The 12,943-nt window shown below is 41.5% G+C and overlaps 1 protein-coding gene across 2 annotated transcripts in view; it reads right to left on the minus strand.

Annotated features, from left to right (window-relative positions):
* The window catches only part of LOC306828231 (basic immunoglobulin-like variable motif-containing protein), a 367,160-nt gene that overhangs the window by 283,128 nt on the left and 71,089 nt on the right, over nucleotides 1–12,943 (minus strand). The gene's annotated exons all lie outside the window — the stretch shown is intronic.

Consider the following 12,943-nt stretch of genomic DNA (forward strand, 5'->3'; position numbering starts at 1 on the left):
CTCCAGATGAAGCTCTTCATCAGGCATCCTATGTGAGAGATGTTAGACTCGAGATAAGAAAGTAGCAACGTTTCCAAAAGCAAATCGAGCTTTAAAGTTTTCAGACACAAAGTCTTGTAATCAGATGACTACGCTTCTTCTTGTTTGTGTCTGACTGGAAACTTTTGATTTCATCCTCCACAAAAGCTCAGAGCACAGAGGGATTCTCGGTGGGTTGTGGGGATTTCCCAGTGTAAGAAGATGAAAAAATACTCTCTAAAAAAACGACCCCTCCACGAGAAACAACGTCATGTGATTCAGAACTTGAGTCTGCCCATCAGTATGTCTAATGAAGCCACCCATCAGTCAGTTAAATCATTGGACCTGACAAAAAGCTTCTAGTTTAACACAGATTTATTCAGAAGTGTCTGAACCAAGAGGTTACATAATCTGTAACATGTGTAAAAACTTTAGCTCTATATTCCTGACACCACTGAATGTATGAAGAGCCCCGCCTAATTCATAACTTATGCAAACAGTTCTGTTGTCTCTGCCAGTTGCAGCACGTCTGTGTCTTGTTTTCGTTTTGTCTATTTGAATTTATTTTCTGCGATGATATCTCGGGGCCATAAAGCACTCTTTTCCTCAGACCCTCAGGGAAATTAGGCCATCGAGTTTGCTCGCATACTTTTATTACCAGTTTATATTTGCATTGTTATCCCTCACATTGAAACTAAGAGAATGAGTGTGAATCAGCCCCTGTGCTTCTGTTTCAGTCACACAGGTGTCACAAGTAGTTTTTCACATACGCACTCCTGAAGATTTCCAGATACAGGACTGGCCTTGAATCAGGCTGTTCACACATGCACCTCACAGCAGGACATCATGCTGGTCTGACAGGAAGAAGGGCGGAGGGTCTCCTGGGGCAAGACGTGACTTAGAAAGAACTCAGCAGAATCGAGGGACCATGCAGGAGAGTCCCAAAAAACAACAAAAAGTCTGCTACACGGAACTATAATGAGACTATTTGCCTTTATATCAATGGTATGTGTAGTTTGACAGAATCAAGTATCAACAAAAGAACATACTGACAAATAGAAAACACAATGCTCAGAGTTCAAACGGTTGCGTATGGTTGTACAACCATCGCTGGAAATAAACGTGTCCCCCCTCCTGCTCGCTCAAGCTGAATACTCCTGATTATATCCTGCTGTGCTAGCCAGAAAAATACATGAAGGGGCTGGATAAACTCCGATTGAGATATTTCTCTATGCCAGCCCCGTTAAGTATTTTCAGTAGTTTTGTGCAGGTGTGACAGCATGAACAGGAAGCGAGAAATAAACTAGGATAACAATCATCTGCTTCCCGGACAATGTCCGACCTTACAGCGCCAGCCTTTGTGTAACTGCCCGTAGCTCGATCCTAATAGTACTACGATGTTTTTTCGGAGTGACTCTGACCTTAGGGGGAGGGGGCGACACATCATTTGTTGCTCATCCATGTGTCACATACCAGACCTGACATCAAACACTGGTCAGAAATATGTTTCACCACCGCCTGCAGTTCGAGTTACATTGAGTTCCAGGAGGGCAACTTATAGATTCAGCTGAAGATGAAGATCTTTATTTTAGGCCAGGTTTCGTTTACTTTGGGGTATCTAGTGTTTACTTCACTACCAACTGATAATGTAAGGAAACACTCTTATTGCTCTGTAAAATGTGGGAGTAACTTTTGTGGAAAACTGTATACAAAAGCTCTTTATTCAAACAAACTTGCCATTTCTATCACAGTAGGTATTTTCTTTGACTCTGTAGTGAGGTCGTCAAAGTTTTCGCTACCTTGACACTTTATCAAGGTGTTTTATTTATAAACGATGCAATCTCAATTATTTTTATGACCGATAACAAACATTTGTTTCATAAGACAGGTGCATAGGAGAGGAATCCATCTGTCAAACGTTGCGAGCAAACACCTGCTGCCCCGCCTGAATTGCACGTGTTGTTGGCGACTTTGACGTGTAATTGTGGTGTAGAAGCTTGTTTGTTGCTTATGATCACTGAAAACAAGAACGTTTCCAATATTTGTTTGCATGGACTCTTATTTTAGTTGCTGTGGTTTAAAATTCTGGTATTGTGACAAACTGACTGTGTGGCCCAAAACTAAACCTTCATCACAAACCACTGAATGTTTGTTGCTGACCCAATTTTCCCTCCCAGCTGAAACTAAAGTGTCGTCTTTTCTTTGCACATAAAGAGACGGAACAGAACAAGTGTTGAACTAGTGGCCAGCTCTTTGTCATTCCCTTCTTGTTGAACTTCCTATACAGAGCTCATTTGCATGGTTTCCCCTTCCTATGAGGCAGATGAAATGTTTATTCTGAGTTAAAATTGGCAAGAACATCCGCAGGTATCACAGAGCTTTTTAATTAAAGCTGAGTTAGAGCTTATTTGCAGCTTGTCAGTGTTTCGGTGTTGGAGGACTTTTGTTTGCTCCATACAGCCGACACGATGAGTTTAATAGCACGAAACAAGTTACTTTAATGGCTACATTTATACTATCTTACCAACAGAGCTATCGCTCTTTATTTTTGCTTTGCACATTTTGCAACTTCCTCCTTCGTGGTTTACTCCTCTGTCATTTCCTCCCATCTGCACAGACAGTCGGGTTTAATGTAAGCTTTCTGCAGAGACAAAGGCAATCATGACTCAAAACAGGATACGACTTCTCTAGGCTTGTGTTTCAAGGGTTTAACAAACACTCAGCACTGAAACATGTTTTCATGAATCAGAGCTTTGACGCTAAGGCAAAAAAGGAGGGAAGCGTAAACCTGTCAGAAGCTAGCTACGACTACAGCTGAAGAATAGTTTGGTATTTTATTAAATAATAGTAATACATTTGTTTAATATAGCGCCTCTCTAAATACCCAAATGCAATCATTTTGATCAACTATAGCTAGTCAGTTACAAATACATACAGAGACGGACAACATGACAGCTCCTGAAAAAGTGAAGCCAAAACAATGCCAACGTTAGCTCGTGTCTGTCTGCAGTGTAGATCAAGAAACCGTCCTCCTCCATGTTAAACCTTCCTCCTCCATGACAAACTTCTAAATTTTTATTTTATTTTTTTTTTTTTATCTGTTTTCTGGTTTTCAGAAATATTCTACTTCAATTGTTGTGAAAATCATAAGGACAGGCCGTTCACATTCACATAGCATCTGTTCACAAACACAGTGAACACGACGCCATCTAAAGGCGCCATATCTCTGTTTACATGTCTGACGTGTTGCTGCAACAGGAGACCTGTTAGCCGTGATTAAATAAACAATTTAGTCCGATTCAGAGCGATGTCTCCAGCTGCCAGATCAGACTGCTGGACCTTATGACACCCATCTTTATTTTCAATACATTTACATGTTTACATTGTCTGAAGAATCTTTACAGGATTTAATTTTCTTTTTAAGCGGTGTCACTGACAAAAGCTCATTCTCCTGTCCTGTATTAATCTTGTGCTTCTTTGTATCAGTGCAGCTTGTGTTTTACTATCATACGGTTGTTTGAAAAGCGTCTGCAGTGATACAGCTGGAATTAGATTTCAGTCGGCATTTTGTCTGAGAGCTTTCCTCTGACTCGATAGACGGCTTTTTTTATATGATCATGTTTGATTTGCTAAACTGTGTGCATTTGTATTCATAGATGCCATATAATTTATTTATGCATGTGCTTTTATGGGGCTGCCATCTTTCCGAATACAATTTCAACTTTGATGCCTACTCGTCATAATCAGCATCCCCTTGAAGGTGAATCTTGGAGAGGAAATTATCTCCAAAAAGCCTCACGTTATAGGAGCTGCATTGTTTGTTTGTTTTTTACCTCTGATTTCTGTTCTGGCTTTAAGCCTGCAGTTTTCTCAACCTCAGTCAAACGAATGCCATATGTTTTATATATGAGCCATTGAAATGGCATGTATCAGGCATCTGTCATGTTTACTACAGCTCACGTGATGCTCTGATGCACGCCGGACACCATGGTTGACAGCGTTCTCCTCAGTCTTTAACCTTGAAACGAGACGAGTGACTGTAGCCTGCAGCGTTTGAGAGCAGAGAAATGGTAGTGATCAGCGCCCCCATTACCCGCATGGTTGCTCATTTGGGGTTTGATCATATATTTGTTTCCTCTAACCGTTGAAGCAACTCAGTCTTGACTGTATACATGACATTTTCCACGATTAAAGACATTCATTTATCCTGTTTATTAAAGGGTAGAGTTTGACCTTGACATTTTAAATATTCTATCAAGGTTCTTTTGAGATTATCTTTATATCCCTGTAATAAAAAAAAGTCTTGATTTATCAAAGTAGAGTTAAAAGACTTCACTCAACATTTTTGCTTATTATAAAAAATTGCTATTCGTTTTTTTCCGTTCAGAATACATCATTTAGTTACAAATAGTATTCATGTCTCCAGGATCCAGTACAACACTGGTGAAGTAAATTGAACACCAGATTGGGAAGATGGCCTTGCTGTCATATCGTGTACAAAGTCTATAGTCCTTAAAGTGGGCGGCCCGGATTCGAATTTAACCTCTGCAATAGGATTTTTTTCCAGTTATAAAGTTACATAATAAGCAAAACATTTATGTTAAGCCAATCCTAAAGCCAATTGAAAACTGTCATTTTAAAATAATATGAAGTATTCATTTTGAACGTTTTTAGGCTTTCCTTTTCATTCTTTAGTACAGTATCACAGAGGGGTCCCATGTGCTGAGGCTGTGGCCCCCCCCCCCCCCCCCCCCCCCCCGTGGCTCCAAATCTCATCTCGGCCCTTTTCTCCATTTTATGCCCACTCTGTCTTCCCAACATTTCATCTCTCTCTCCAGCTCTCCTTTCTAATAAGGACATACATGGTCCAACATAATTTGAATGAAAGGATATATACATAAATGCCAGGAAACCCCTCTGAAAATACACCTGTAAAGAATATACAAAGACACATGGACAGACATGCATGTGAGGATTTGAGGGAATATTACAGGTCTCACTTTTACAGCAGATTTCCAATCTTGGTCTCTGTGCTCTAGATTAGTAATCTGTTATCTGTAATGTTACACTAATGGCTCTGCTGTGGAGCTCAGAGGCAGTCTGGGAGATTTTGTGTCTGTCCCAGACTCCCGAGAGATAAAGGTGTCCAACCGTCTGAGGTGAAACACAGCTGAGGGAGAGAGCAAGTAGAGACGGCCTTATCTGTCGAAGTCTCTCTCTCTCTCTCTCTCACTCTCTCTCTCTCTCTCTCTCTCTCTCTCTCTCTCTCTCTCTCTCTCTCTCTCTCTCTCTCTCTCTCTCTCTCTCTCTCTCTCTCTCTGTCCAAGGCCAGATCTATAGTGAGAGAAAGCTTTCTGTGGCCTTTTTGCTGCTCGAGTACTTTTCCATTCTACACACTGCCTTAGGAGAGCCTCTGTGTCAGCTGGAGACATTCAGGGAACATGTGGGTGCACCTGTACACAGACATTATTACTGCTTTATCCACAAACAACATGAGAGGACATTTCTGTGGCACAAAAACAATTTGAGCATGATTCCAGGGATACTTGTCCAACATGGGGGACTCTTGCAATAAACAGTGTTTGTTAAAGAGACTGAACAGGAGAAGGATGATGAGCTCTGCTCAGCTCCACACTTTGCTGTCAGGCAGGCTCAGTGACGAACATTTTACAGGTATTTAGTGCATAATATCTAATGAGCTTTTTTTCTCAGGTATGCCTACCACGCTGTTTGACTGCTGCTGGAGAAAAACAAACCAATAAAACTGCCAGGATGAGAAAATATTTATTAGTTGAGTTAAACTATTTCAAGAGAAATATGTGACACTTTAAATTCTATGGTTTTATGTTAATTCTTGACTCTAAAATTGCCCCTAGGTGTGAATGTGAGTGCGGCTGCTTGTCTGTCAGCCCTGTGATTAACTGGTAACCAGTTCAAGGTGGACTCCGCCTCTCAACCAATGACAGCTGGAATTGGCTCCAGCCGCCGCGACCCTGAACTGGAAAAGCGGCATATATAACGGATGATTGGATGATGTTTTGTCTTGCAATTTACAGATTACATTTATATTAATGAGGGCTGATGGTCTTCATAAAAAGATGGCGACTCTTTTGAAATACAGGATGCGTGGGCGAGGGAGGGTGTGTGTGCAGAGGGTGCTGCAGCAATTGGAGGAACATAAGTATGGACTTTCAGTAAACCGAAAGACAGGCTGAGAGCCGGACCTGAGGTGGGTTTTAAACCTCTGGACGAACCGTAGCATCGTGCCCACCCTGTCAATCCTGTCAGCAATGTGCCTAAATATCACATGGATAACATGGATCGTTATTAAAATCAAAAATCACCCCCATACAGTGGGCCAGTGATGACGATAACTAATCGGATCTATTTAGTTTTTTGGACCAGGCTGTAAAAAAGTTATTTAAGCTGTAAAAACGGCTTTTTGCCCGTTTATTTTAAGAGCGGAGATTGCCACTTGGTCAATATATAAAGTTAAAATGTGCATCAAAAACATCTTTGTCATAATAGCTGATTTATGTCGAAGAGTTCATCTTTATGAGTAGTTTTCTATTTATTAGTTATTATGTAGTGACCTCATGATTGACAGCTCTGTTGACAAACAGCATTCTCAACCACACAGCAGGAAAGAAATGAGAGGAAATGTAAAAAAATTAAATTATATTTGTATCTATATTTTATATTTAGTTTATATTTGTTGTACATACTTACATGTTCAAGACACGGTTGCTTAGAAGCTCCATCTAATTTGCTCTATTTTAATGTCCATGCCCATGGGAGGGACTCCATGATTGTGATTGTGGCATATGAGCAAGTGTGCAGACTTCTTTTAAACTACAGCTACATCACATGATCACATATTACCCAGCAATCATCACTGCAGATTTGTATATGACACAAACCAAAGAAAATAAATTTCGCGGTAGGCGTTCATATCTTCATCTAATAGAATCCTTTGATTGTATAGTTTATGTATGGATGTAGAATAAGCATATCATTGTGTTATGGATTTTGACTGACTATAACACAAAAGAAAAACGTGATGGAGAAGGGTCTGCCTCTTGACATTCATCCAAACAGTGGCCCAGTATAGATGGGATTTGCGTTCCTCATGGGTCCCCCTTGGACAACTGCACCTTCTATATTTACCCATTCCCCTGCATGGTCAAACCCTGTCAGTGTGCTTTACTTTGTTTCTGTTTTTCAAAGACATTATCCTGAAACAATTCAAAGCATTTTAACTCAATCCTTGTGTACAAGCAAGCGTGCCTGAGGATGTCAAAGTGCCTTCCCTCCCGAAAATGATTTAAAGTTTTGACTCTTACTTTCTTGACTATTACTGCTTGTCCCTCTGAGCCCTGTTCAGTACCTCGGGAGGTATTTTCTATATCCTGTGAAACTCCAGGAGTGTACCTAAACTCTGAGTCACCGCTGGGCTCCACTCAACAGAGACACGTGCTCGATGCTGTGGGAAGAAGAGCCTGTTTACTGGAACACAATATTGTTGGAGCCCTGCTCTTGTCTCTGCCTGGGCCTCATGCCAACGGAGCGATTAACACGCTGACAAGCCTCAGTACTGCTTTCACACTCAATGCTTTAACCTTTCACCTGCAGGGATACCCAACAGAATCAGTCCTGACATCTATTCAAAACAAAAGACTTTGCTCTCTCTGGTACCGTTTTGTGTCATCGATCTCAGCCTTCCTGGAAATGCAGCCACAAGCTAATCACAACTAATGAGAGGCACAAAACCACCATTGGAAATAGTGTGGTGTAAGATTTCCCGCTACGATTCTGAATAGCTGGAAACATCCGGTGCTGGCCTACTTTGTCATGCATCCATTCAGCCCTCTTCATCACAGGCCATAAAACGCCTAATTTATTCTACCAAGACTTCACCAGAGAGGAATCCAAGAGCAATAATGAAGCTTTTGTCTGGAGGTGCACTGCAAGCAGAGAAAGTGAGAAAACTAAAGGGAAGGATGGGAACCAGTAGGTCACTGGGCTCACCTTACACCTTCTCGTTCCCACAATGCTTTGGACCACCTTCAAAATCACATCCTCACCGGTTTTTTTTTTCTCTGCTCCAAAGACCCAGAGGGGAAAAAGTGAGTAAGTAAGCTGTTGTTCTTGTCTTTAAATCTCAACCAGCTTCGATTATCTGACACCATCACGGGCTCGAACACGAGTTGACTGTGTAAACACGAGAGCAGAGCTTCCTGCCGAGTCCTCGATGCAAAGAATCTCTCTCCCAAGAGCCACCAACTGAGGAAGAAGAGGATTCCCATCAGCTTTTAGCTCAAACTAACTCCAACACAATTATATACTCTTTTTAAAAAAATCCACTCTGCTGGGTGTGTTTTTATTCACAGCTCACCAGCTGAAGAGTCTTTTGAATAGTTTAGGCTGAGTGTTGGACCATGATTGTTGCAGACTCTTCTTTCAAGTATCATCATGAAAAAGAGGGCGTCAGATAAACACTCATAAAACCATGTCCTCATTTCTGACTGAAAAGAACTGAATGTCTGGGACAGGGAGAAAACAGCGGTGGACACATCCCATATCATTAACCTGCACTATGCGCCCTGCCCAACAAGCCACAGGTTTCCACACGCTTTTCTTTTTGTCTTTTGTATTTGTCGGTCTCAAACAACCAAATGGTGACGTACAGAGTGTACTGACATGCTGCCAAATTTGCTCGAGTTCATACTGAGGTAAGGTGTCAGCTTCTGATGCAGAGATGTTTGAAATGAAAGTTGGTGGCCATCAACAAGGGGTGCTTTGAATCACTTCTGAATTTGAATACAGAAAATTATCCAAAATTAATAAATTGTGTTTCCTAAAAAGTGAGGTTGGTTAGTTGGTTAGTTCTCAGCTCTGTGTTCACACCGACATGACGGCTTTTGTCTGCTTGTTTAACTCACAGACTCAAACATGTTTCATACATGTTTTTTAGGTCCCTCCTACATGAATCCCTCCCTCTTATAACCTATAACTGTGGCACATGGGGAAGAGAGACAGCTCCACCCACTCTGGGAGGCAAAAACAAAGTGTGGTTGCAAGAGTACAACTGAAGGAGAATCAACAAACTGAAAAAAAAAAAAAAAAATCCTTTATTCTGGAAAAAATAAATAAACATACAAATGCAAAAAGATCAACTTTGAGATGCTTAATGTGACGTGAATTGATTTCAGAATCTTGTTTTTGACTTCTCATGTCATACATATTTTTACACCGTCTTTGATCCAGGTGAATAGTCTGGTGTGAAAAACAAAATAAAACAACCTGTCGGGTCATTTCAAGACCATTGTTGTTTCTCCTTGTTTCTGGCACACTGCTTGACTACAGGGCTTGTCTCGCCCATGTTGCTCATTGGCTAATGTTAGCGCCCACCGCCCTCCGAGCTCATTGGATTGCTGTTTTTATGACGGGAGAAGGATTAGTGTGGTAGGTCCGGTCACAAGACTTTGATTTAACCATGTTCTGCTGAAGAAACGGTCCTACAGTAGTTAACATCTCTATGAATGAGATGGATTACAAAACATTCTTTGTTATTCTAATAAGCACCACACACAAATATCCCATTCACCTTAATTGTAATTAGATGGCGGTAGTAATAAAAGGGAAAACAATGCTGGCTGAACAAACTCTTTAAACAGCTTTCGTTTCACATTCTCTATACATCGTATCAAAGGATTGTAAACCATGCTTTCTAAGAAATGAGGCACAGTTCTGTGTCCCACTGAGTGGTGCGAGGGTCTTCCCCGCTCGGAGCCTCTTGTTGTCTGACATGAAACAAGGCAGCTGTTTTTGTCCTCAAGTGAGAGCAGTGAGAGCGGGCAGAGGCTCCCTAAAATAAACAAGCTCTCTGTGCAGCCCCGGGGCGGGTCGAGGTCACTCAGCAATGTGCTGCTCAAACTCTCCCTGTCCATCCAAACATCTCACCTCACTTCTTTTAAAGGCTCTGAACACAACTTTTCACTTTCATTGAAGCAGGAGAACTCTGCCCTCTTCGTGTATTTAAATGGACGTACTCTGTCGAGATGCCAACACAGGGAAATGTGCCAAACCAGAGCAGGGTCGGCCAGAGTTAAACCAGGCTCAACTTTTGATGCAGAGAGCTTTGTGTCATTGAATCCCTTCAGGAATGTGCACTAGCATGTATTTCAGCTACCAGATCAAATGCATGAAAGCACACATTCCTTGTAGATCGCTTTGTGACACTTTGTGAGTTTATTTAGATATGTTTCTGCAAAACAATTAAATTCAGGCCAGTTTTTGTTCCACCCAATGCAAGTTGTTTATTTATATGCTCCTGCAAAGGTTGTTTAATTTCCGTTATTTTCCCATATTTGAAGATTTGTCTAAAGAATTTTTTGTAAGCCCTCACTGAGCCTTGTCTACACGTAGGTGGGTGTTTGTGAAAACAGAGGTTTCTCTGTGGACAAGGCCTAACCTGTCCAACATGTGATTTTAATAAAGAATTTCATCTGAGGCCGTTATTTGTCCGTATGCAGCTGTACAACAAAAAAATATCATAACAGCTGATTCATGTTTTACAACATATCTTTATGAACATGTGTTGTGTAAAAACAAGTTAGTAGGTATTCTGTGGAAGAAGAAAAAGTTACTCTAATACAGTAACTATTTATATACAATACATACAATACAAATGACCCAACATGACTGTATGTCATAAGCTGTATAGGTTAACAGGAAAACTGGATCTGAATGCAGAACACAAAAATATTGGCATGGCTGATGCAGCAAACAAAAAGGTTTGCAGTCAAACCAACAGCAAAAGGTAAGGGTCTGGTTATCGCGTCTTCTTAGTTGTTAAAGACGGTTGGCATCCATAGAGTTGCACTCATGCCTTCCTCTGGATCTCTAGTTTGTTTTTTTGTTGCTTTAACTACAACAGAAGTAAATATATTAAAAATCTATATATTAAAAAAAGCTTCTCATTCGAGGCTCGGCCAGATCCAGACAGTCAAGAGTCAAAGTGTAGATTTTGTGGGTGCTCTCTCTCATTCTGTCACGCGGTACTTTCTGTGGCTGTCTGTGCCTCTGTCACATTCATTATGCTGGCTTTCACAACGCCAGACACACCATCAGTGACTCCCCGTGATGGAACATTCTTGGCCAGAGGGATGCGTGACACCTGGTACCCCTCCAGCTCTTTAATTCCCAGAACCTTCTTATACTGTGTCTTTGAAGAGCATTCAACAACAATCAATCTGCACATGGACAAGAAAGACTGTTGTGCACCCAAGAGACTTCATGCTTGCTGAATTCAGTTTTCCTTTTTTTTTTTTTATCAAAGTGGACTTTCATTATCTCTTTCTCAACTGAAACTGGAGACTTCATTTCTCTTTATCGTTTTCCTTCCTGGCATCTTTGTTCCATCTTCCCATAACTACCCCTTGAGTCTCCCGTCGCCGTCTCCCCACTGGCTGGTTATATGCAGAGGAGCTGACAGATAAAATGTAAAAATTTGGTTTAGTGTTGACTTTACAACTGAAGACAGAACGTGCACAGAACTGTTTCATCAGTCCTCGTGTTTATAAGTGTAGTTTGGCTGAGTTATTTGATGCCATAAAAAGAGGAATAACAACCTGATTGATAGCTCTGTTGACAAATGTGGCTGCTAAAATGCTATGTGCACCAGATTATCAGAGGAGATGAGGAACAGTGATAGGAAATGGAAAACAACACCACCACAAGTGATCGTTAAACTGTCTGCAGGGGCGGCTGTGGCTCAGTGGGAGAACCGTCGTCTCTCAACCGGAAGGTCCAGGGTTTGACCACCAGCTCCTCCTGCAGCCACATGTTGATGTGTCCTTGGTTAGGACACTTAACCTGAAGTTGTTCCTGCTGCTTCCTTTGTGGTGAGTGAATGTGCACGAATGGATTAGTTACATCTGATGGACACTTTACATAGCAGTGTGTGAATGTGGTGTGAGGGATGTGTTTGAGCTGGGATGTAAAAAAAAAAATCTTTGAGTAGTCAGAAGAGTAGAAAAGTGCTACACAAGCTCAAATCAATTGACCTTAAATGGATATAGGAATCTAATCTGCTTTTGGCTGACCCCACCTGAGGGATCCCTGATGTTTTGTTGACATGAGTGTAAAATGAGTATAAAATGAGTGTTTTGGTGACTCAATGCAGCAAAGACTCAGATATTTTGGCTTTCATTTTGTACAACAGCCATTATAAAGCCAGTGGGCCTGACATAGACATCAGGTTGTGTACATGTATTAAGTCCTCCTTGACTTTGAATATGAATGTATAGCCAAGTGTTTGTTCGTTTTTTTTAATAGAAATGTAAGCATGAGGGGCTTTCAAATTGCTAACAGTGCAGGCTGATATCTCGTGCATTCTGTTCAAAACACTGGCAGGTTTTCATCTAAATTGAATCCTTCTTTATCCGGGGCCTTGTTGTCATAAATGTATACTTAGCTCTTGATTACACGGTGGCTAACTGCAGATCCCAAAAGTGATTGCAGCGGGCAGGTTTAATCGCTTTTTCGGCTACTCCTTTAAACTCCAAATTACAGCTGGTGTGAATACTGTTTTGAAAGGATTGTGTTTCATCCAGCTGTAATGAAACGTGTTGCAGGGAGGAGAGGTAAAGTGGGACGATATATATCCCCTCGTCTTCTCCAGCTCAGTGAGCAGCTCTCCACCACAGGGACAGCAGGTCTCTGAGGCCAAGAGGCCCACACAGGCGTGTGGCTCGCCACCGTTCTCCGGCTCAGGGGACAGCTGTGTCGCGCTGCGCTGTTTGGCCCTGTGCCTCGGAGCAGCAGTTGCCATAAACAAACAGTGCTGATAGCTACTGGCCCATTCCCCAGCTCTATTCAAGATGGCTGACCTTTGCCCAGCTCAGTACATTAAGTTAGACAA

Source organism: Symphodus melops (assembly GCF_947650265.1).
Source record: "Symphodus melops genome assembly, chromosome: 8".
NCBI lineage: Eukaryota > Metazoa > Chordata > Actinopteri > Labriformes > Labridae > Symphodus > Symphodus melops.